The following is a 25,430-nucleotide window of genomic DNA, read 5'->3' as shown; positions in this document are numbered from 1 at the left end:
CGCCTCCTTTGCATGGCTGGTGAACCCCTCTCCTCCCTCGAATGCTGGAGGAAGAAGCAGGCCGCTGGCCTACGCGAGAGGCAGAACCCCGGCTCGACGCGCCTTCCGCCCCAGCAAGGATGATGAACATCCTTAAAGCTGAGGGCAGGAGGAAAGCCGCAGCCCGGCTTGCTTCTCCCCACCACGAGGCTGGTGGTCATTCTTCTGGGTGACCACCAGCGGGGGACTGTAGCCGGGCTGCATGATGAAAATCCTTGAAGCCAAATGGTGGTGGAAGGATGCCAACTCCCATGGGGTTGCACCCCTCCAATAGCAGCGGAAAGAAGACAAGATCGGCGACACCACCACGAGTGCACGCTCTCCAACGGTGAAGTCGCCGGAAGAGACAGCCTTGACGCGGATCCCTCTAGAGAAAACCGGCGCACCCCATCTGGAGGCCCAGAAGGCGAAAGGGCGCGGTGGTCGCAAGAGAAGCGAGGCATGACTACTGCCTGGGAGATCGACCCCTTTTTAAAGGTAGATCTCCCTGCTCACGCCACTGAAGTGTCACGGGGGAAGTCTCCCATAGCGTGCACCAAGGATCTCACCTTATGACACGGGGGCCAGGCCCCACATGTTATGCAAACTAACCCTAAGAGGGAGCGTGCGACTGCCCTGCAGTTACACACCCCTTCATTTTCGGGGCAACCAGCGGTCAGGAAGGCGGACCGCCGTGCAAGGGGCATGCAACCGCCCCACGATTAAGCGTCCTTTCATCTTCGCCGTATCCAGCGGTCAAAGAGGCAAACCGCCGCGCAAGAAACGTACAACCATCCCACGGCTGTGCGCTCCCTCAGCTCCGCCACAACTAGCGGTCTAACTCAGGGCCCCAGGACCACACGTCATGTAACCGGCGCGCCGGTTACCGTGTGCAAATAAGCCGCACCGCCACATGTGCCAATGCCTTGTCTTCTTAGGACTGTCACGGATTCTGAAAAGGTAAATTTTTCAGAACCAGTGCAATGACTCGAGGCAGCCCCGCGCATGGCCAAGCAATGCTGTTAAGTATGACGGTCACAGGTCAGCCAGCCGTAAGAATAAGCACGACAGTTGGCGTGGTCATAAGCGGGCCGGCAGTAATTGCAGCAACAGGCGCACGGAAGCAGCGGTCCAACCACCAGACAGACTCTGGTCCCACCTGCAGGCTCGCATCCTCCACTGAGGTGGGACCGGGGGCCACTGTCGGTACCCTAAATACGGGGTACCCTCTCCTACAGCATAAAGGCATCGCACCCATGCGATGTCTCCTGGCCGCGCGGAGGACCGCGCCTACCTCCACCGGATGGGTGGGCCAAGGGGCGCCACGTGGCGAGGAAAGGCACCATGCCTCAGTAAGACCGGACCCCCACAGAGGGTCACTGGGCCCCTGTATACATACAGGTCCGGAGCCCCAAGGTAGGTCCGAACCCCGGCAGGGTTCCGGAACGAGAAGGACCTTGGGGTATGCAGGGGTCCGGTGCTGACACGTGTGCAGGCCTTGCTCTCCGCTCCCCGCGCAGGCGAAGGCCCGCTGCTTGTGGCGCATGACATAAGCCATCGGGCCGAGCCTGACATAAAGCCGTGTAGCCCCTGCATTTATTGAGGAGAGGACGCGCTGCCTGCCACTGCGCTGACGGGCGACGTGCCCTCTCAGCATTTAATGTGTCCCGTCCCATCCGCTGGCAGGCGGCGTCAAGGTCATCCAGCAGGCGGCGCGCCTACTGGGTCTGCTGGTGAACAGTGCGCCCGTGCCAAGCAGCGTACTGTGTTATCCCTTCTACAAGAAGCTTCCCCTCCACGCCGAAAATACACAGATCTCGGTCGACAGGACACAAGGGGATTGCCCCGGCAGCAAATATTTATAGTCCCAAGTGTTATATTCTCTATGTCCCTGGGCCCACATGTTGGGGCTCAGTGCCTTTGTGCATGCCCCCCTTCAGCTATAAAAGGGGAGGCATGCGACGTTACGAACTCTAGGCAGACACTCTCAAGTTCATACAAGCTCCCAAGCAATACATCACACAGTGGAGTAGGGTATTACGCTCCGACGGCCCGAACCACTCTAAACCTTCGCATGCTCTCGTGTGTTGATCCACCAGTCTCATAGCAAGCAAAACGCTTAGGCCCCTCCTCTCTTTAGGATTTAGGGCGGGTGCAATCCGCCACCCGGCCGGGGAGATTTCCTCCCCGACAGGTACCTAAAAGCATAGCCTAAATTTGTTTTGCAGGTCTACTCATCTGGTGGGTCAAGTTGGGTGCTTGACAGTGGATGTACAAATCACATGACCGGGGAGGAAGATATGTTTCATTCCTTGAAACTAACTCAAGAAGCACAAAAGATTGTGTTTGGAGATAGTGGCAAGAGTAAGGTGATTGGTATTGGTAAAATTCCTATCTCTGACCAACAATCACTTTCAAATGTTTTGTTAGTTGATTCATTAAGCTATAACTTGATGTTCATTTCACAACTTTGTGGAATGGGATATAATTGCCTATTTACTGATGTTGATGTGAAGATTCTTAGAAGGGAGGATTCCTCTGTTGCTTTTACAGGTCGCTTGAAGGGCAAACTCTATCTTGTTGATTTCACAACTAGTAGAGTGACGCCTGAGACTTGTTTAGTGGCAAAATCCGACAAGGGTTGGCTTTGGCATCGCCGGCTAGCTCATGTTGGCATGAGGAACTTGGACAAACTTCAAAAGGATAATCACATTATTGGACTAACAAATGTCATGTTTGAGAAAAACAAGGTATGCAACGCATGTCAAGCGGGGAAGCAACATGGCATTCCACATCAATCAAAGAACGTGGTCACAACCAAGAGGCCTTTGGAGCTTCTTCACATGGACCTTTTCGGACCTGTGGTTTACATCAGTATTGGTGGTAGTAAGTATGGCTTAGTTATTGTTGATGATTTTTCTCGCTTCACCTGGGTTTTCTTTTTGAGTGACAAAGGTGAAACCCAAGAGACCTTGAAGAAATTCATGAGAAGAGCTCAAAATGAGTTTGAGCTTAAAATCAAGAAAGTGAGAAGTGACAATGGGACAGAATTCAAGAACATAGGTGTTGAAGAATTCTTAGGCGAAGAAGGAATCAAACATGAGTTCTCAGTTCCCTACACTCCACAACAAAATGGTGTTGTGGAAAGGAAGAACCGAACACTAATTGAAGTCGCTAGAACCATGTTGGATGATTACAAGACCCCTGACAATTTTTGGACAGAGGCGGTCAACACCGCCTGTCATGCAATCAACCGCCTTTATCTTCACAAGATCTACAAGAAGACTGCCTACAAGCTTCTCACTGGTAACAAACCTAAAGTTGATTATTTTAGAGTATTTGGTTGTAAATGCTTTATTCTTAACAAGAAAGTCAAGAGCTCAAAGTTTGCTCCTAGAGTGGATGAGGGCTTCTTGCTTGGTTATGCATCAAATGCGCATGGATATCGTGTTTTCAACAATACCACCGGTCTTGTTGAAATAGCGATAGACGTGACATTTGATGAGTCTAATGGCTCACAAGGGAATGTTTCTAATGACATTGCAGGAAATGAAGAACCACCTTGTGAGGCCATAAAGAAGCTTGCAATAGGTGAAGTAAGACCTCAAGAAAAGGATGATGAGGAAGGAACTTTGTGGATGACCAATGAGGTTTTTGATGTGGGCGCAAAGGTGGTGGGTGATAAATCCTCCACCCAAGCAAACCCATCAACCTCAAGTCATCCAAGTCTTGAAGAAGTTCATCAACCCCAAAGGATGCCAACCGTGGTAGAAGATGAACATGAAAGTGTTGATGGTGAAGTGCCTCTTGATCAAGTGGATGATGAGGAGGAGCAAATTCAAAGACAACCATCAGTGCCCCATCCTCGAGTCCATCATACCATTCAAAGAGATCATCCGGTGGACAACATCCTGGGTAGCATCAGGAGAGGGGTAACAACTCGATCCCGTTTAGCAAATTTTTGTGAATTTTACTCGTTTGTCTCCTCTCTTGAGCCACTTAAGGTTGAAGAAGCGTTGGGTTATCCGGATTTGATAATTGCCATGCAAGAGGAGTTGAACAACTTCACCCAGAATGAAGTCTGGTCCTTGGTTCAAAGACCCAAGCAAATGTGATTGGGACAAAATGGGTCTTTAGGAACAAATTGTAACACCTTAGGTGTTACCAAGGCCCTGACTCCCTACTTGCACCTATGACCTGTTATCTCATGTGGTTAATTGAAAGAGAGGGAGCCCCAAAACCTTGGGAACCATGTATTAACCAAGAATGTTAATGACCAAAAGCATTACCCAAGCATTTATGCAATTATCACCTTGGGCAAGAGAAGATTAAACCCTAGACCCTTCTTGAGCCCTTAACTCCCAAAACCCTGGTTTAAGGGGGGAAGGTTAAGAAAGTGTGCAAATCATGAGTTAACCCTTAGCCAAAGTTTAAGTAACATTATAATCTACAAAATGCAGAGAGGAAACATTACAAAAAAGACCCCTTAAAAATCCCAAATCCATTCTTTAAGTGAGGAGAGCACTAGAGCTCTCTAATTCTTTCTAAGTCAAATTTTGAACCTAATCTAAAGATCCACCGTGTTCACTCAGTAAATGGGACCGAAACCACTTGGGTTGTATACCAAAAATGTGTCATACCACCTAAGGCACCCACTGGAAAAGTTTAAAACCGAGCCCAAGATGTTTGACAAGATTTGGCATAGTTTTTGTCGCGAGGTGGACACAGGGACAAGCCAGATTTGGCGTCCGCAAATCTCCCTACATAGGGCATATCTGCCATGGGGACTCACATACAAGAGACAACCCTAGGTGCTAGGAGGAGGCATGCGCCGGATTTTTGCCAAGATTCGCACGCTTGCGATCTTGGCGAGATGTTGAACAAGGGCAGAAGAACACTTCCACGTGTTCGACGCGCTCTGAGCGCGCCAGAGCACGCCCAGCGCCCGACCCCGCGCGCCCCGCGCCGCGCCGAGCCGCGCCCGTGTCTCCTGCTCGCGCCTATAAAGCCCATCGAAGCTTCAACCGTACTCCCCGCGTGCTCTCCACCTCACCGGAGCCAGAGATCACTGGTGTTTGCCCCACAAACGGCGTGCCCGCGGCCACCCGATCCCCTGCCACCGTCGACCGGCCTGCAGAGCCCTTCCCAGCCACGCCCGACCCTCGGAAGAGACCGTGCATGCCTCGGTGAAGCTCCCCGAGCAAGGAATCGGACTTTGCCTCGCCGGAGAAGTCAGTCCACGGTCGCCGGACTTCACCCGACCGCCGGTGAACGTAGACCGGGTAAGTCTCTGCACCATTTTTCGATTCCTTGCGCATATAGCCTCTACGTCATCCCGCGGAGCTCATCGTGTCGTTTAATTGGACTAGATCGTCGTGGTTAGGCCAGAACACTTGCCGCCGACGAGATCACCCGCATGCGCCCGTGGACCGATCGATTCCGACCACCACCGCCGTCGAGCCGTACCTCGTTGTGACCGCCAGGACCTCCCGAAGCCAACCCCGCCCCTCGCCGGACCTCTCTCACCGCCGGTAAGCCGCGGCGCCCTTTTCCTTTCCGTGGGTACTGTTTACATAAGGGGAGGGACCTCGGGGGAGAAGAAGAAAAGGCCAGGGGTTTTGTGCGCTGTCAGTGACTCAAGGGAATAGTGGCGCAGGGGTAGAAATGAGTGGATTGATTTATAAAGAACCCAGGGTCTTCGGTGCAAAGTAGTTTTCCAGGAAACCTTTTAAAATATTCTGATTTAAATCCAAACAGAACTTGAAAAATTCATAACTTCAGTTTGGTTTACCCAAATCGAGTCAAACAAATTTTGCCAGATCCTAAATAATGTAAACTACTTAGGAAAAATATAAAACCTCTAAGTGTTGCAGAAAACTTTAAAGTTATGATTTAAATGATTAACTGGTCAAAAGCTAAAAGAAATAAGGAAAAGTAGCTACACTATTTGACTGGGGTTAAGAAAGTTTAGAGAAGTACTTAATCACTTCCTAATCTGTTTAAAAATAATAAACCCCTCTGTACACCCCTTTAAGGTAGAGCTTGCCATTTAAATCACTTTTTGCTTAAAGTAGAAGAAAACATAAAAGGTGGTTTAAATAAAGAACCAGGGAGCACCCACATTTTTGTTAGTTTACTAATTCAGTGTAGTTCACTAGAAAAATTTATTATACCCTTGTTTAGTGAAAAAGAAAGGAGATACCTTTTAAATTAGAAAAATAAGGAAACCTTAGAAAAACCCTAGAAAAATAACCCCAAGGAGAAAACACCCCAAACCTTGGGGTAACTAAGGTTTTGTTATTAAGAACATAGAAAAAATATGAAATCTGTTGTTTGACATTTTTCAAATAACAAGATAGTAGTAAGTGCCTTTTTAACATTAAACTTTAGAAAATCACAATTAAATAACAACCAACTAATCTTCTATGATTTTTTGGCACAGAAGCATGTTATTACTTTTAGATACCAGCAAAAATGACCCTTAGGACAGAACCCACCCCTAGTTAAGAGTTGTAGTGCAAAGTGACCCCTTTGCCCCAACTTTTGTTATTTTTGTCCAGGGCATATTTTATTTTTTTTCTGGACCTCAAATTTATAGGACAGACTACAGTGACCAATAGTAACCCACTGTAAATTTTTCAGAATTTTTGGAAGGAGTTGAATCACTGTTGTAGTTCAAACCCACACTAGAATCCATAAATAGAAATTGAAAAAGGGGAATAAATAGTGGAAACTAATGTTACCCTAACTAAACCAGCAAAACCCCTTGAGTACCCACTAAAACATTTGAGGGGCATCCCAAGTATTAATCCATTATACTTAGGCAAGAACCTCAAACCTAAATTAATAAGCCTAAAACCCTAAGAGCCTCTTATGGCAAAGAAACCCTAAAATGATTAACTAATTTAGTTTTCTGCACTAAGGCATAATTGTTATTAATTCTACATATCATAACATGCATATATCTTATTCATTACATTCGATAGATTGCAACCTCGTGGACGGAGAGTACATCCTCGTGCCGGAACAAGGAGTTACTCAGGAGGTAGCCCCGGATCCAGCACCAGAGCCTGCCCCAGAGGATCTGCCTGCCCCAACTTCGGAAGGCAAGCCCCGGTTTTATGCATAACCGTTTATATATGTTATTTTACTGCACTTAATGTTTGTAGGCTTGTACTATGCACTTAAGTGTAGGAGTTGACTGAAACCCTAGTTGCATGAACTCAGGATTCCTATTGAGATGAATACTAGTATGCTAGGTCGAGTAGCTGCTTTATTAATTAGGATCTCGGTAGAAGTCGAGTGATTTTTTTAGCACTCGCGCGAGGTCAGCAATTGGTTGTATCCACTTTGATAACAGAATGATGATGGTCTGTGGACACGGGTCCATGGGGACGCGTGGTCTACGAGACGGAAATTGGAATAAGGATCAACGTGCGGATACATGTGTCAAGCGTTTGAACGTACTAAACACATGCCGAGAAATATGGTAAATCGGTAAGCCTAGTACCTGAGTGGACCTGCCCGTAGACTTTACCCCTCACGCAACCTGAGACGTGGTCTCCCATTCCGGTTATGCTGGGTACAAGTGCGGTCACTGCACGACGACAGTCGGGGTCAGTGAAGCATTGTACGCCAAGGCGGTGAGCCCTGATCTGTTGCCAGGAAATCGATGGGGACGGTTGATGTGTGTGGGGACGGAGTGCCTCGCCACGTCGTGTGTTTAGGTTTACCTTGCAAGGATAAAAACTCGATTAGAATCGTCTGCTTCTCGCAGCTAATGAGACTGCTTGATCCATTGTACTGCATTGAGTAACAAGTGGAAATGTGATGATGTGGCAAAAGATGTTGATTGCTAAATTTGCTTGATACCATGAATGAGTAGATAGTACACATCTAGTCTTAAGAGTCACACTAAAACTTGACAAAGCTAAAACTTGATTTATAAACTCGGCTAGTGCTTTTGGCAACCAAACCCCACAGCCAAACAGCTGCATGTCTAGAGGTAGAGGAGTAGACTCCTCACACCGGGTAAGTCTAGCTGAGTATTAGTATACTCAGCCTTGCTTGTGGCATAATTTTACAGGTTCTCTGGAGGACATGGTTGCTGGAGTGACTTGGTCGTCCATCTTGCCACCGGGTTGGACTGTCGAGTGGGACCCTGCCTCAGCTGAGGAGGAGCATGAGGAGTGATGGGACAGGCTTCCCCATCTCTCCGTTTATTTACCGTTAGTTTTATTCCGCTGCACTTCGAACAATGATGACTACTTTTGCAAAAACTCCGATGATGATGTAATAAATTTAATACTCCTTAATGTATGGTTTTATGTTTTATTGCATTTGCTCTGTGCCTCACCATCGAGTGAGTACGTGGTACTTGATCCTGTTAGTGGCCTCGTCGGACTAGATCCGAGGGACTGACGCGTTATTCCTATTTAAGTGTGGTCTAGCCTCTAAGGTGGGACTTAGACACTTAAGTTGGAATAATTCGGGCGGTTCCGCCACAGCTGGTATCGGAGCTCGTACCACCACAGAGGAATCAATAAACTATAAATACCATTCTTTTCCAAAGTAAAACTTGGTAAAAACAAATGTTGGATAGATCGTAGGACGATCAGGATAGACCTAGGACGTGAAGCCTTAGGATGATAGAGGGGTAGCTAGGTGGCTGATTGAGTAAGCCCTACAGGCTACTATAAGGGATGGGAGTTCCTCCCTATTCCCCCTACGTTGATGTGAGGTCGTTCAGGACGAGCATGCATGCATCCTTAATTAAACTATTTAATAATTGGGTAAGAACTTTAATACGCAATAATGACAAATTAAGTACCCCAGTACCATTGTCGCAGTTATAGAGAGGCTGAGTTGCGATCCCTTTTCTTTTTATAATTCTTTTTCTTTTACTTACGCTTAACCGTACATAGATGACTTCTCACGGATCCTCGAACGAAGGGAATGCACAGTCCCATACTGACGGGCTTGCACGAGAGGGTTTTCCCCGTATTTTGTGGGAGGTACTTCAGGGAGCTGGTTACACGACGCCTCCCCAGTACATGGTGCAGCTGTTTGAGAAGCACCGAGTGCCCCGCTGTAGGGTGAGGATGACCCTAGAGCCTCATCCCCTGCAGCCTGGATGGCGTTCGTTGGATTCAGAGTCTTTTGGATACAGAGCTGAGGATACTATGGAGGCAATTGCTCTTCACGGACTGACCACCTTCTGCGGATTCCACCCCTTGGAGCTGTCCACTAACCCCATTGGTTTGTTCCCCACGGAGAAGGAGGACGACCCAATGCGGAAGGACCGAGTGGAGCATGCCAAGGATATCTGGGCTATCTACCCAGGTCAGACTGCTCACTTGACGGTGTGGTGCATGAATGCCATGTATCGTCTGCAAGTGATGCATGGAGAGGCAATGTCTCATCTAATGGCATTATTGGAGGCGACCAAGATCACTTTAGATAACAGAGAGGAACTTGTGGTTGACTTGTCCACTGAGATGGTGGAAAAAGACCTACAAGTGGAACAATTGTCAAATGAGATCCAAGAGCTTGAGGAGCTAGTGGGAACGAGGGAGAACACCATCGAGGTTCTCGAGGATCAGCTTATCAACACTCAGCAGCAACTTGCGGAGGCTAACCAGCATTTGGATATGCACCACCAGGAGATCCAGGACATGGAGGCCAACGAGGATGTCGACATCGAGGGAGGAGAGGAGCCTGCCTCCAGCTTAGACACTGCTGGCTCGGGGAGACCACCTTCCCCCAAGTCGAGCGTTGCCTCGTTTGCTCACTAGGTCGCAAGGATAGAGTTAGAAGTCGGTGATGGTAGGACTCCTCGAAGCTAGCTTAGCTTTTGCACCCTTGGGGTACTAGGCTAGATAGAGTTGAGTCTTTTGAGTTATTGATGTAATCGTGATAAACTCTTTTGGAAGCGTGGTTGATGAATGCTGTCAGTCTTAATTTAAGAAGAAAATTTTAGGCCATGTGGAAGCTTTTATAATTATGCAAGAATATATTGGTTTTACCCTTTTGACTCTTTCACCGCGATTGAACCTTGAACCTCGGGAATGTGATATTGAGAATATACATGATTTTTCAGATGGCAGGAAGAGCGCGTCGTGGACAGAATGAGCGCATTCCTCCACCACCGCCACCACCTCCTACTCTGCAGGAGCTGATGGCTCAGCAGAACGAGATCTTGAGACAGCTAGCTCAGCGTCAGCCACCACCTCAGCACTATGGTGGTGGTGATCATCAGCGTCATCCCGCGGTAGCCACTTATCAGGAGTTCCTCAGTACCCAGCCACCGTTGTTCACCAGGGCAGAGGACCCACTTGATGCTGATGTATGGCTGAGGGTAGTGGAATCCAAATTCCCGCTACTCCATGGAGTTTGCTCAGAGGTGACTAAAGTCAGATTCGCCACCCAGCAGCTTCGCGGACCCGCGCGGACATGGTGGGACCACTATCTTGCTATGCAGCCAGCTGACCATGAAGTGGAATGGAGAGAGTTCAAGGCAGCTTTCAGGGGGCACCATATACCAGCAGGCATTATGGACCGCAAGCTCAACGAGTTTCTGGCACTCACTCAGGGAAACCGGACAGTGTTACAGTATGCTCAGGCCTTTATCGACCTGTGCCAGTATGCCGGATATCATGCAGACACTGACGAGAAGAAGAGGGACAGGTTCAGGAGGGGGCTCAGCACTAAGCTCCGTGACCGTCTCAACACAGTCAGGGCCAACAACTATAATGAGTTAGTCAACATGACCATTTCTCAGGAGGACTGTATCACAGCTCGTCAGGCAGAGAAGAAGAGGAAGACCCCTGTGGCAGGACCTTTAGCCCAGCCACAGCACTTCAGGATCGTGTCTGACACTCAGAACAGAGGACCTCAGCAGAAGCAAGGACGTTGGGTGATCTGACCACAACAGCAGCAGCAGCAGCAGCAGGCACCCAACTGCACCCAGTTTCCAGCTCAGAGGAACAATCAGCCACAGCAACAGCAATATCGTTAGGCCAATGACAACAGGTGTTTCACTTGTGGTAACACCAGACATTATGCCAAGAATTGCCCCAGAAACCAGCAGAGGCAGGGGCAGAATGCCAACCAGAACCAAGGCAAGAGGCAGAAGGTGCAAGTGAGGCAAGGCAGGCTAAACTTCACCACCATGGCTGACATTCCAGAGGGAGCACCCGTCATGACTGGTATCTTTTCAGTTTTGAATTATCCTGCTATTATTCTTTTTGATTCTAGTGCATCACATAGTTTTATCAGTGCCAAATTTAGTGCCAAGTGCCAATTACCTTTTCACCACACCAATGGGGTATTACAATTTCAACACCAGGAGGCAGGGTTGCCACCTATCAAATCAACAGACATGTGCCTATAAAGTTTGGTAGTCTGATAATTAAAACCACCCTCCTCATATTGGGTTTGGATAGCGTGGATATCATATTGGGAACTGACTGGTTAACAAGACATCAGGCAGTAATTGATATTGCAGCTAGGGCCATTGAGGTGCACTCACCGACTTGTGGTGAAACCACGTTATATTTGCCTGATCAGGGTTGTACCCATTCTTGTGCATTCACCATGATAGAGTCCCCGGTTGAGAGAATCCCTATGGTCTGTGACTACCCAGATGTTTTTCCAGATGAATTGCCAGGGATGCCACCCGATAGAGACATAGAGTTCGCCATTGAATTGCAACCCGGGACTGCTCCTATATCCAAGAGGCCTTATAGGATGCCTCCAGCAGAATTAGCAGAATTGAAAAAGAAACTACAAGAGTTGTTGGACAAGGGATTCATTCGCCCAAGTACTTCACCATGGGGATGCCCGACCCTATTTGTAAAGAAGAAGGATGAAAGTCTGAGAATGTGTGTCGATTACCGCCCTCTCAATGCGGTAACCATCAAGAACAAATACCCACTGCCCCGCATTGATGTTTTGTTTGATCACTTGGTGGGAGCCAAGGTGTTCTCCAAGATAGACCTTCGCTCGGGCTACCATCAGATCAAGATCCGTGCCAGTGATATTCCGAAGACGGCTTTCTCTACCAGATATGGGCTCTATGAGTTTTTGGTGATGTCTTTTGGGCTGACCAATGCCCCGGCTTATTTCATGTACCTGATGAACTCAGTATTCATGCCAGAGCTCGACAAATTCGTGGTGGTTTTCATTGATGATATTCTGGTCTATTCCAAGAATGAAGCCGAGCACACTAAACATTTGCATACTGTACTTCAGAGACTGCGTGACCATCAGTTGTATGCCAAATTGTCCAAATGTGATTTCTGGCTGAGGGAAATTAAATTTTTGGGTCACACAATTTCTTAGGATGGGGTATCAGTTGATCCTGAGAAGGTACAAGAGGTAATGGATTGGAAACCACCTACCACAGTGAGGCAGATTCAGAGTTTTCTGGGATTGGCAGGGTATTATCGACGATTCATTCTGGATTTCTCCAGAACTGCCAAACCAATGACTGAACTGTTGAAGAAGGGAGTCAAGTATGATTGGAGCCAGAAGTGTGAGGATGCCTTTCATGCACTAAGGCAACACTTGACGACAGCACCAGTGCTAGCTCAACCTGACAACACCAAGCCCTTTGAAGTGTATTGCGATGCTTCCGGTACTGGATTGGGATGTGTCTTAATGCAAGACAACAGAGTAATTGCTTATGCCTCCCGAGCACTCAGACCCCATGAGCAGAACTACCCCACACATGATCTGGAGTTAGCAGCTGTGGTTCATGCTCTCAAGATATGGAGACATTACTTGATGGGAGCTCACTCCAATATTTACACTGATCATAAGAGTCTCAAATACATTTTCACTCAGGCGGATCTTAATATGAGGCATAGGAGATGGTTAGAACTTATCAAGGATTATGATTTGGAGGTGCATTACCACCCTGGTAAAGCCAATGTTGTGGCAGATGCTTTAAGCAGGAAGGCCCAGTGCAATTGCATGAACATGGATGCAAGAGTCACCACCCTATGTGATGAGTTGTGCAAGCTAAACCTAGAAGTTGTTTCCTCCGGTGCTTTAAATTATATTTCCATGGAGCCTACCTTACAGGAGCAAATAGTCATGGCACAGATTGGTGACAAGGGTGTTCAGGTCATTAAGGAAATGATCAAGCAGAAAGCAGAAAAATACAAATGCTTCCGTTGGGACAGCAAAGGGATCCTATGGTTTGGAGATCGATTGGTTCTTCCCAAGAACCCTGAGCTCAGAAAGAAGATATTGGATGAAGCTCACCTTTCAAAATTCTCCATGCACCTGGGCAGCAATAAGATGTATCATGATCTCAGATCCTTATACTGGTGGACCAGAATGAAGAGGGAAATTGCTAAGTATATATCTGAATGTGATACCTGCTAGAGAATCAAGGCCAGTCATTTGAAGGTAGCAGGCCCTTTGCAACCCCTTCCCATACCATCTTGGAAATGGGAGGATATTTGCATGGATTTTATCGTGGGATTGCCCAATACCTCCCGGCACCATGATTCCATTTGGGTCGTTGTGGACAGATTGACCAAGACAGCTCATTTCTTGCCGGTACACACCACCCAAAAGACAGAAAAGTATGCAGAAATCTATGTTGATCAAATAGTGTGTTTGCATGGCATTCCGAAGACCATTGTATCTGACCGAGGAGCACTGTTTGTGGCACGCTTTTGGGAGCAGCTACAAGAATCACTTGGAACCCATGCAATAAGGAGCTCCGCATATCATCCGCAGACAGATGGCCAGACAGAAAGAGTAAATCAAATCCTCGAAGACATGTTGCGAGCCTGTGTGCTACACTATGGTAAAAATTGGGACAAGTGTCTTTCTTTGGCAGAATTCTCCTATAATAACAGCTACCAGTCCAGTCTAAAAATGGCACCTTTTGAAGCCTTGAATGGGAGAAGATGTAGAACCCCGCTGAATTGGTCACAAGCTGGAGAGAGGGAAATATTCGGGCCAGACTTGGTACTTGAAGCAGAGGAAAAGGTCAGAGTTATTATGAAGAACCTAGAAGCTGCTCAGGCCAGGCAAAAGAGCTATCATGACAAGAGAAGGAAGCCTCTGCAGTTTGATGTGGGAGATCATGTTTATCTTAAGGTGTCACCCACCAAAGGTGTCCAGAGATTTGGAATCAAGGGCAAGTTAGCTCCCCGCTACATTGGACCCTATGAGATCAAAGCCACTTGTGGACCCGTAGCCTATCAATTGAGGTTGCCACCCCACATGTCAGCAGTTCATGATGTGTTCCATGTATCCCAGCTACGGAAATGTGTCCGCTTACCCACTGAAGTGCTACCTGAACCAGAAATTGAGATAGAACCAGACTTGTCTTATCAAGAGCACCCCATAAAGGTATTGGACCAAAAGGAGAGATCAACGCGGGCAAGGTCGATCAGAATGTATAAGGTTCAGTGGAGTCACCATTCAGTAGAAGAGGCTACATGGGAGACTGAGGATTTTCTACGTTCTCGCTTCCCCGACTTTCTGCCCAAAGGAGTCGGTACATAATCAAAAACCCCACCCCCACCTGCCCTTTGAATCTAAATATAAGAAAAACTTAGATGTTAAAGGTAGTGTAAGCTTTGAAAATGACTCAAAAAGGACTTCCTTCTGAAGTCGCAAAGAGAATGACATTCGAAGAGCAGTTAACTAGAGAACTTGGATAAAAGAAGGAGCAACACACCAACGCACCTTCATGGCGCCCCTCCAAGGGACTCTACCTAAAATCTCAGGACGAGATTTCCTTTAAGGGGGAGGGCTGTAACACCTCAGGTGTTACCAAGGCCCTGACTCCCTACTTGCACCTATGACCTGTTATCTCATGTGGTTAAGTGAAAGAGAGGGAGCCCCAAAACCTTGGGAACCATGTATTAACCAAGAATGTTAATGACCAAAAGCATTACCCAAGCATTTATGCAATTATCACCTTGGGCAAGAGAAGATTAAACCCTAGACCCTTCTTGAGCCCTTAACTCCCAAAACCCTGGTTTAAGGGGGGGAAAAGGTTAAGCAAGTGTGCAAATCATGAGTTAACCCTTAGCCAAAGTTTAAGTAACATTATAATCTACAAAATGCAGAGAGGAAACATTACAAAAAAGACCCCTTAAAAACCCCAAATCCATTCTTTAAGTGAGGAGAGAACTAGAGCTCTCTAATTCTATCTAAGTCAAATTTTGAACCTAATCTAAAGATCCACCGTGTTCACTCAGTAAATGGCACCAAAACCACTTGGGTTGTATACCAAAAATGTGTCATACCACCTAAGGCACCCACTGGAAAAGTTTGAAACCGAGCCCAAGACGTTTGACAAGATTTGGCATGGTTTTTGTCGCGAGGTGGACAGAGGGACAAGCCAGATTTGGCGTCCGCAAATCTCCCTACCTAGGGTATATCTGTCATGGGGACTCACATGCAAGAGACAGCCCTAGGTGCTAGGAGGAGGCCTGCACCGGATTTTTGCCAAGATTCGCACGCTTGCGATCTCGGCGAGCTGTTGAACAAGGGCAGAAGAACACTTCCATGTGTTCGACGCGCTCTGAGCACGCCAGAGCACGCCCAGCGCCCGACCCCGCGTGCCCCGGGCCGCGCCCGTGTCTCCTGCTCGCGCCCGTGCCTATAAAGCCCACCGAAGCTTCAACCGTACTCCCCGCGTGCTCTCCACCTCACCGGAGCCAGAGATCACCGACGTTTGCCCTGTAAACGGCGTGCCCGCTGTTGGAGCGAAGGCAGAAACGCCACCCCTCGCTCGAAGTCTCCGCTGCTTAGCCGCTGCTCTGACAGACAAAGCAGGCAGGGACGCCCTTCGCTTGATCGGCACCAGACGAAGACCGGCGACGAAGGCATCCCACAGTGCGGCCTCGTCCAGCTCAGAGGCCCACGTGCGATCCGGCCCATTGTAACGGGCCCTGCGTAGCCGCCGCGTGTTACGGGCCTAATTTGTAAAGGCATCCCTGTAATTACAGTCTGTAACCCTGCTTTATGGGAATATTCTGGGGATAACCTAGGTAGCTGAGGGCACATGCGTCCTTAACACAAGGCGCTGGGCGTTCAGGTACCTATAAATACCCCCGCACAGTGCCCGTGAGAGGCCTGGTTAACAGAGCTATTTTGCCATCTCAGGCGTAACCCTACTGTCTACACTGTTCACCCCCGTTGGCCTTCTTGCGACTGATAGCAAGTTCCAACATTTGGCGCCCACCGTTCGTGCTACGACAAAACCACCCGCGATGGCACCCAAGAGAGCTAACCCGAAGGCTGACGAGGCTGCGAAGGCAGCACTGCTTGCCGCAAGAAAGGGCAAGGCCCTCGCCCTCACCCAATCCACCCACCAAGAGCCCACTGAAGACAATGTTCCCCACACCTGCGAAGACGACACCTTCCGCACCTGCGGGCCCGAAGGACAATCGCAGCCGCCCCCAGGCTTCGCCCCACTGGAAGGCGTGGACCTCACCGAGGACGGTGAGGTCCTCGGCGTCTCAACAGAAGAACAGCTACAGCTGCGCACTCTGTGCCTCAAGAACCGCAATCTCCAGAGGCAGAAAGAGATACTGGAGGCCAAGCGCCAGCGTGTGTCCGCACTAGCCAAAGTGCGGCAAATGATACGCGACGAGGAGCAGAAGGCCCAAGACCTCGAGCGCGAGATCGCGCTGATGCAGCGCGAAGGCCACCTTGGCCCGCAGCAAGAGCCACCCCTCCATCAGCGCGCACAACCGGAAGACACGCGCGAAGGCCACCTCGGCCTGCAGCATGGGCCACCCCTGCAACACCGAGCACAGCCGGAGAACCCGCGTTTTCCCCAGCGTGACTACACCTTCCAGCACGGCGCGCCATTCCAAGGGGTCAACTACCTCGACGAGCGAAGTCCCCTGGCGCCACACCTGCAAGTGACGCCTTGGCCAGCTAACTTCCGAGCAGGGACCTATCCCAAGTACAACGGCAGCACCGACCCGGCGCAATACATAATGAGTTATCAGGTCGCCTTTGCATCCGCCGGAGGGGACGACGCCACAATGGCGAAGTCTTTCATCATCGCCCTAGAGGGCCCAGCACTCACCTGGTTCACCAGATTGCCTCCGCTGTCCATTGATTCATGGAGGAGTCTCAGGGACAAATTCCTGCTCAACTTCCAAGGGTACCGCCCAGACACCGACGCCTTGGCCGAGCTCTCGCTTTGCAAGCAGCTGGAAAAGGAGACTCTGAGGGAGTATTACCGCAAATTTTTAACACTCAAATCACAGCTGCCCTCAGTCGATGACCAGATTGCCATCCACTATGCTATCAGTGGCCTTCGCGCCGGTGTCCTATACAGCCACTGCATCAGAGATCCGCCAAAGAGCCTCCAGGAGTTATATCAGTTGTTTGAAAAGTACGCCAGATCCGAAGAACTCCACCAGCGCAAGATTGAGTCCCAAAGGAAGCCGAAAGATGCCCCACAGTCCAGCCGCACGTGGACAAGGACTCCGCAGCCAGACTCCGGTCGAGACGGCCGCAACCATCAGCAAGTGCACAACATCGCCAACCAGCATCCCGCTGCTGACCCCCCTCGCCGCCAGGAATATCCCCCCCAGGGCCGCGGAAATGGCACTCGTGGTAGGGGCCGAGGGCGTGCGCAGCCGCCGCGCCGATTCTACTGCCTCTTCCATGGCGAAGACTGCGCCCACCAAACCAAAGACTGCCCCGAAACGAAGGCTGCCAGAGAGAGAATGGCACGGGCGCAGCCAGCCAACAACCCCAGAATTGTCGCGCACAATTACCAGCAACCTCCACCATATATCCACGCTCCCGCCCCACATCCACCGCACCACGCTTACCAACACCATCAGGAAGTACAAATCGTACCTCCTCCACCCCCACCACCACACCAGCAACATCAAAACATCCCCAATGCCCCAAAGCAGGAAGACTTCGCCGATCAACCATATCGCGGAGTCATCCACATGATAACTGGGGGGTCCAGCACTGACTTCGACACCAAGCGGTAGAAGCGGGACCATTACCGCAGCATCAACCATGTCGCCATCACGGGTCCAGTCGTGCAGACAAAGTGGTCCCACATACCGCTAACCTTCGACGCACGGGACGTCGACCTGCGCAGTGCCCCCCACTGCGACGCCATGGTGATCAATTGCAGCGTGGCAGGTTGGGACCTGCACAAAGTCCTAGTTGACAACGGCAGTCAGGCGGACATCATCTTCCTCCACGCCTTCGATCGCATGGGCATAAGCCACAGCCTGCTTAAGCCTTCGGACAACCCGCTGTATGGCTTCGGTGGCAAGGGCACCTTCCCCGTCGGCAAAATAGAGCTGCCTCTCTCCTTCGGTGTAGCACCCAATGCCCGAAGCGAGCAAATAACCTTCGACATTGTGGACATGGTATATCCTTACAATGCCATCATGGGCCGGGGCTCCATTAATAAGTTCGAAGCAGCCATTCACGGACTGTACCTATGCATGAAGATACCAGGTCCGTTAGGCGTCATCACAGTCTTCGGCAATCAACAGACTGCGCGCAACATAGAGCGGGACTTCGTGCCCGGTCAAAGAAACGTGCACTGCCTCACGACCCAACGCGAGGTCCCCGCGCCTGCCAGCCCAACCAATAAGCAGCACGACAAGGCCCAGCTGTAGAGCAACGACGGGACCAAGATTGTCCCCCTCGACCAGGCCATGCCCAGGCAGACAGTCATTATCAGCGAAGACCTTACTTCGCACGAAGAAGAGAAGCTCCTCTGCTGCCTGGCCAAGAACAAAGATGTCTTCGCCTGGTCGGCCCTCGATCTAGTCGGGGTTAGCCGTTCAATAATTGAGCACGGTTTGGGAGTCGACCCTTCAGTACGGCCGAAAAAGCAGCGGCTTCGCAAGATGTCCGACGAGAAGACGGAGGCCACCAAGGCAGAAGTGCACCGCCTCCTGGAAGCCAAATTCATCGAGCCGGTGGCTTTCCCCACATGGCTCTCCAATGTTGTAATGGTGCAGAAAAAAAGCGGGAAATGACGAACACTACAGCAATCCAAACCATCCCCGTCGGCTATATTAATTCCCGTCGGCCTGCGTGCGGGACGACGGGAATTAATTAATTCCCGTCGGCCAGAGTTAGGCCGACGGGGATTAATTAATTCCCGTCGGCCAGTCAACGCAGCCGACGGGGATTAAGTAACTCCCGTCGGCCCGCGCTTAGGCCGACGGCGATTAACTAACTCCCGTCGGCCGCGCCGCCAGCCGACGGGAGTTATTCGAAATAACCAACGCCGACCGTTCTTCTTCCTTTCTTTCTGTTTCTCTACGCCTCTACGCTCGCGCCGCCGCCGTGGTACCCTGCCCGCGCCCCGCACCCGCTCGCACGCCGCCGGTGCTGCCCGCCGCCCCGCCGGTGCTGCCCGCCGCCCCGCCGGTGCTGCCCGCCGGTGCTGCCCGCCGCCCACGCGCGCCGCCCGTGCTGCCGCCCACGCGCGCCGCCCACGCCCGCCGGTGCTGCCCGCCGCGCCCGACGGTGCCGCACGCCGCCACCGCGCCGCCCGTGCTGCCCGCCGCCCCCGCACCCACGCCGCCGCGTCCACGCCGCGCCCACGGCCGCCGCCCCCGCCCGGGCGCCCGACGACCGCCGCCGAACGTCGTCGCCTGCCCAACGCGGTCACCCGCCGCCGTCCACGGTAGCCGCGACTTCACCACATCGAGGTCGTCCATCTGCGTCCACCACCGTCGTCCGCGCAAAGTGAGCGAGGTATATTATATATATTGTAATGTTTTATTTTCGTCGGTTTTTTGTGGCCGACGGGAATTAACTGTTATGTGATTAAATTTTGTTTAAATTTGTTAATTAACAGTGTTAGTAGTCTTCATATTTTTAATTTTATGTTGCAAATATAAAATGTGTTGTTGAATGTTATTAGTTAATGAATTTGATGATTAATGTGATGTGTTATACAACTAGTAGTTATTTCAAATATTATTATTTAATGAATTTGATGTTATACAAGTAGTAATCATGTTAATGTGATTAAGTTATGTTATGTATATATATAGTTTAACTACTTATCTATAGATGTATGTGTGACGTTTAGAAATATGAATGTCTCACACACGCAATTCTTATTCGTACACACACAGCCGCAATAATGGGTGATAGACGTGATTGGATGTATGAAGGTTTCAAGAAGGGTGGGTGTCACACTAGTGAATGGTTTGCCAAGACGCAGATGTTTCTGGACCATGCAGCTGCTTTGTCACAAATAGATAATATTAGGTGTCCATGCAATAAATGTAGAAATATGACGAGCCACACCAAGAGGCAGGTCACACTACACCTGTGCTCGCATGGTTTCGTGCCAGGCTATAAGGTTTGGTATCTCCATGGTGAAGATGCTGAACGAGCAACAGAAGTAGAAGTTGATGACGGTGAAGATGATGTTGATAGGATGGACCAAATGCTTGAGGATCTGCAGCCTGAACTGGCACCAGATCATCATGATTCACCTACACCGGAGGTTCAGAAGTTCTTCGACCTACTCAAAGCGTCAGAAGAGCCTCTTCACGGGCACACTGACGTGACCGTACTGGAATTCGTGACCCGGCTGATGTCAATCAAGTCCAAGTTTGCATTCTCAATTAATTGTTACAAGGAGCTTGTGGATTTGATTAGCGAGGTTCTTCCTACAGGTCACAAGATGCCCAAAGACATGTACCAGTCCAAGAAATTGCTTGAAGGTCTTGGTATGGAGTATGAGAAGATTGATATTTGCCAAGACAACTGTATGCTTTTTTGGAAGGAACATGGCAGAGAACAGAAATGCTTAAAATGTGGGAAGTCGAGGTACGTGGAGCTTGTAAATGAAGATGGGGAGAAGGTGGTGACAAAGGTTGCACATAAACAGCTTCGGTACATGCCTCTCACTCCTAGAGTGAAACGTTTGTTTCTCTCGAGGAAGACCGCTATGCACATGAGGTGGCATAAAGATTGTACGGACAGACAAGATGGGTTAATGGTGCACCCGTCAGATGGTGATGCATGGAAGGCTCTTGACAAATTTGATCCAGATTTTGCCAGCGATGCAAGAAACGTTCGTATCGGCTTGGCAACTGATGGTTTCACGCCGTTCAATATGACCGCTGCGTCGTATTCATGTTGGCCTGTCATTGCCATACCGTACAACCTTCCACCTGCTCTTTGCATGAAATATGAGTTTATGTTCCTATGTCTTGTTATACCTGGGCCTGAGCATCCTGGCGTACGCCTCAATGTGATGCTTCAACCACTGATTGAAGAGTTAAAGAAGCTATGGCAAGGTGTGGAAGCCTATGACTGCTTCAAGAAGCAGAAATTCAATCTTCGTGTTGCATATCTGTTCTCGGTTCATGATTTTATGGCGTATGGTATTTTCTCTGGATGGAGCGTGCATGGTAGATTGACGTGTCCTTATTGTGCTAAAGATACAGATTGTTTTCGTCTTAGTGCTGGTGGCAAGATATGTTACTTTGATTGCCATAGATGTTTTCTACCCTTCAATCACCCCTTCAGAAGGCAGAGAAAGGAATTTAGGAAGGGCAACATTGTAACAAAGGGACCGCCCAAGCGACGTAGTGGGATAGAAATTACAGAAGAGCATATGAAACTTGTCCTAGACGAGAGTGGTAAAAGGTATCAAGGTTTTGGTGAGGAGCATAACTGGACTCACATATGTGGCTTGTGGGAGCTTCCTTATGCTAAGTCATTGATTTTGATGCACAACATCGACGTCATGCATCAAGAGAGTAACTTTTGCCAAGCCCTCATAAATACATGCATGGATTTCCCTGATAAAACGAAAGACAATGACAAGGCACGCATGGACTTAGCAGTGATATGTGATCGTCCAACCCAAGTGCTTAGAGAAAACGGAGGCAAACCAAAAGCTGACTATTGTCTGAAATCTAAGCAACGGAGAGAAGTGATGAAGTGGATGAAGGATATTAAATTCCCCGATGGTTATGCCGCTGGTTTTAGAAGATCTGTGAACTTGAAGACAATGAAGATGAATGGACTGAAGAGCCATGACTTCCACATAATTATGGAGAGGCTCATGCCTGTAATGTTTCGTGGGTACATTTCCGAAGCTGTGTGGAAAACGTTAGCTGAAGTTAGCTATTTCTACAGACAGTTGTGTGCTAAAGAAATCAGAAGAGATGTGATGGAACAGCTGGAGAAAGAGGCACCGGTGCTTTTGTGCAAATTGGAAAAAATATTTCCACCGGGTTTCTTCAATCCTATGCAGCATCTCTTTATACATCTTCCATATGAGGTTGATAGGACTTTAATCATGCCACATGGAGATCGGTGAGTGTAATATATTAACTTATCTCATATAACAATTATGTGTATTATTAATGTTTTTGTGTAATGCAGGAATTGGGAGGACCTGTCCTTCGACGGCAAGGGACACCACACTCAGGTTAACCTTACGTTGGGTTCTCTTTGCCGCCTTCACTACCCTGGTATAGTGAAGGTGTCAAACGGTGATACCGAGGATGAGGTGGTCGTCAGTACCTGGGATGAGTACAAGTTTAAAAAGGAACGAAACCACACCGACAGACAGGGACTTGTGCGTAATGACTTTTGGGTATGAATTCTTTATTATTTTTGTTATGTTTCTTAATATGGTAAATCTATGACTTATACCATTGTATTTGTATTCTTTATGTTGTAGCTTCGATATCGGTTGCCTGACGGAGAGGATTACATGGGGCACGCTGAACGTGTCTTGCAAAACAATGCAAAGAAGCTGGTGAAGGATGCCATATACTATGCGAGAATTCAGGCTACAAACCTGTATTTTCAAAAGCATCCAGAAGAAGCAGGCCCCTTGAATAAAAAGGAAGGGTCCTCAAAGATATATTTGACTGAGGATCAATATCGTGAGGTTAGTATTCAATTTGTTTTACCCTTTATATTTATTGTTGTGATTGATATAATATGTAACATTGTGTGTGTGCAGGTGATGGTTCCATGGATGGCGCCCGTGCCTGATGCGTACTATTCTTGGTGTCGATATTGGGCTTCCGAAGGCTTCCAGAAAGCGTCAGCGCATCACAGACAATGTCGAGGAACCAATCCTAACCACAAGTTTGGCGGTGATGACATGATACGAAAAGCTAAAAGAATGGTAAGTTTTATCTTTCTATGTCGATCAACAAATAATACGATTGCTTATGAATGTTTTTTGTTTATACAGGAAGCTACGAGTGGCCAAAAGCCTAGTGACATTGAGGTGTACCAGGAGGGCCACAAAGGACCAGACCCGAACAACCCTGACCAGCTCTGCAGCCAGACAGCCACGGATCGCTTGGTGAGTTTTGGCTCAAAAGTTCAAACGTTCAAAGTATACAAATTCCTGCATTTGTAAGGTTGTGAATGATGTATAGGCGGCATATGGGGAGGAGATGATTCGTCGCCATGGCCCTGACTACGACTGGCGCCATGAACCGGTGGATCCCTCGGTGGTGTACGCAAGTGGTGGTGGCAAAGCGCATGGACGGTAAGCTCTAACTTATGAAATTATATGGTTGACACTAAATTGATTATGCAGTAATAACATTTTTTGAATCACTTATAGATACGCACTCTTCGATGGATTCATTGACTCGTCGTCGGTGAGATCTCAGAGGACGGGTTCATCTTCCCGTAGCTCATGCTCTCGTCGACCGAACGAGCAGGAGTTGGAGATTATGAGGATGCGTGAAGAGATGAGACAACAACGCGAATTTATGGAGGCTTGCAATGCTCATAATCAAGCGATGTATCAAGTGAGTACACATAATCCGAACTCTAAATTATTATATTTCAATACAACATCTTCAGTAGTAACACATATGTGTTTAACAGTTAATGCAGCAACAGGGCATTACATCAAATTTTCCACCGCCACCACAATGGAGCCAATTTGCAAACACACCAGTTCCACCACCACAGTTCACCACCCCTCCGACACATATACCTGCACCTGGAGATAGGGTACGTTTGATAACTCTCCATTAATTTATACACTTGTATACTTTTTGATATTTGCATTTAACGTGTTGATATTTGCTAACTTGCATAGGTTACGCCTGAAGCGGGTGGCAGTGGGTCTGATCCAGCAGTAGGGACTGGATTTGTTGACTCGCTCTTCGCGTTCCCTCCTCCTGGTGGTGAAGGCGGCAGTGGTCAAAGCTCTAACCACCCAAGTGGTGGTTATCTCTAAACACTTAAACTTATGTTTGAAATGTCGTATTCGTTGATGGATGTTATGTTCAATACTATGTCGTACTCGTTGTTTGATGTTGGTGGATGTTATGTTTGAATACTAAGTCGTACACGTTGGTGGATGTTTTAATTATAAATGCACTATGTCTAAATGCATGTGTTTGTGGATGTTGTATCTCTACATGTGTTTGTAATGTGGCTGTTATATGTGATTTATATTTATGTTTGATATATGTTATGTGTGCAGAAATAGTGACATAATTTAGTGCTGTTTTTGTAGCAGTATACAGTAATTCCCGTCGGCCCAGTTAATTCCCGTCGGCTATGGTCGAACCGACGGGAATTAACTACTAACTCCCGTCGGCCCAGTTAATTCCCGTCGGCCACGTGGGGCCGACGGGAATTAATTAATAACTCCCGTCGGCCTAGGGAACCGACGGGAATTAGAGTGAATTCCCGTCGGCCACTAAAACCGACGAGAATTAGCCTTAATTCCCGTCGGCCACTATCTAGCCGACGGGAATTAACTATTCCCGTCGGCCGCCGACGGGGATAACCTTATCCCCGACAAGGGACGCCTGTCGGCCAGAAACCGACGGGAATAAGCCCTAAACCGACGGGAATTACTTATTCCCGTCGGTTTAGAGTTTATTCCCGTCGGTTTCTGGCCGACGGGAATTAAGTGAATTCCTGTAGTGGAATGTGCATAGACTTCACCAGTCTCAATAAGGCCTGCCCAAAGGACAATTTCCCGTTGCCACGGATCGACAAAATAGTCGATAGCGCGGCCGGATGCGAGGTCATGTCTCTCCTCGACTGCTTCTCCGGCTATCACCAGATATACATGAAGGAGGAAGACAAGGCTAGCACCAGCTTTATAACACCCTTCGGCACATATTGCTTCATCAGAATGCCGGAGGGACTCAAGAATGCCGGGTCCACCTTCTCTAGACTCACCAAAACAGTACTCGAAGGGCAGGTTGGCAGAAATATATTTACATATGTGGACGACATCGTCGTCGCCAGCAAGAATAAGGAGGACCACCTCGCCGACCTCGCCGAGACATTCGCGAACATGCGAGATGCACGACTCTGCCTAAACCCGGAAAAGTGTGTCTTCGGTGTTCGCCAGGGCAAGATATTGGGCTACCTGGTATCACATCGCGGCATCGAGGCCA

Source organism: Zea mays, chromosome 10, assembly GCF_902167145.1.
Source record: "Zea mays cultivar B73 chromosome 10, Zm-B73-REFERENCE-NAM-5.0, whole genome shotgun sequence".
Classification (NCBI taxonomy): Eukaryota; Viridiplantae; Streptophyta; class Magnoliopsida; order Poales; family Poaceae; genus Zea; species Zea mays.
The sequence above is the reverse complement of the archived record's forward strand: the minus strand, read 5'-3'. Positions refer to the sequence as shown.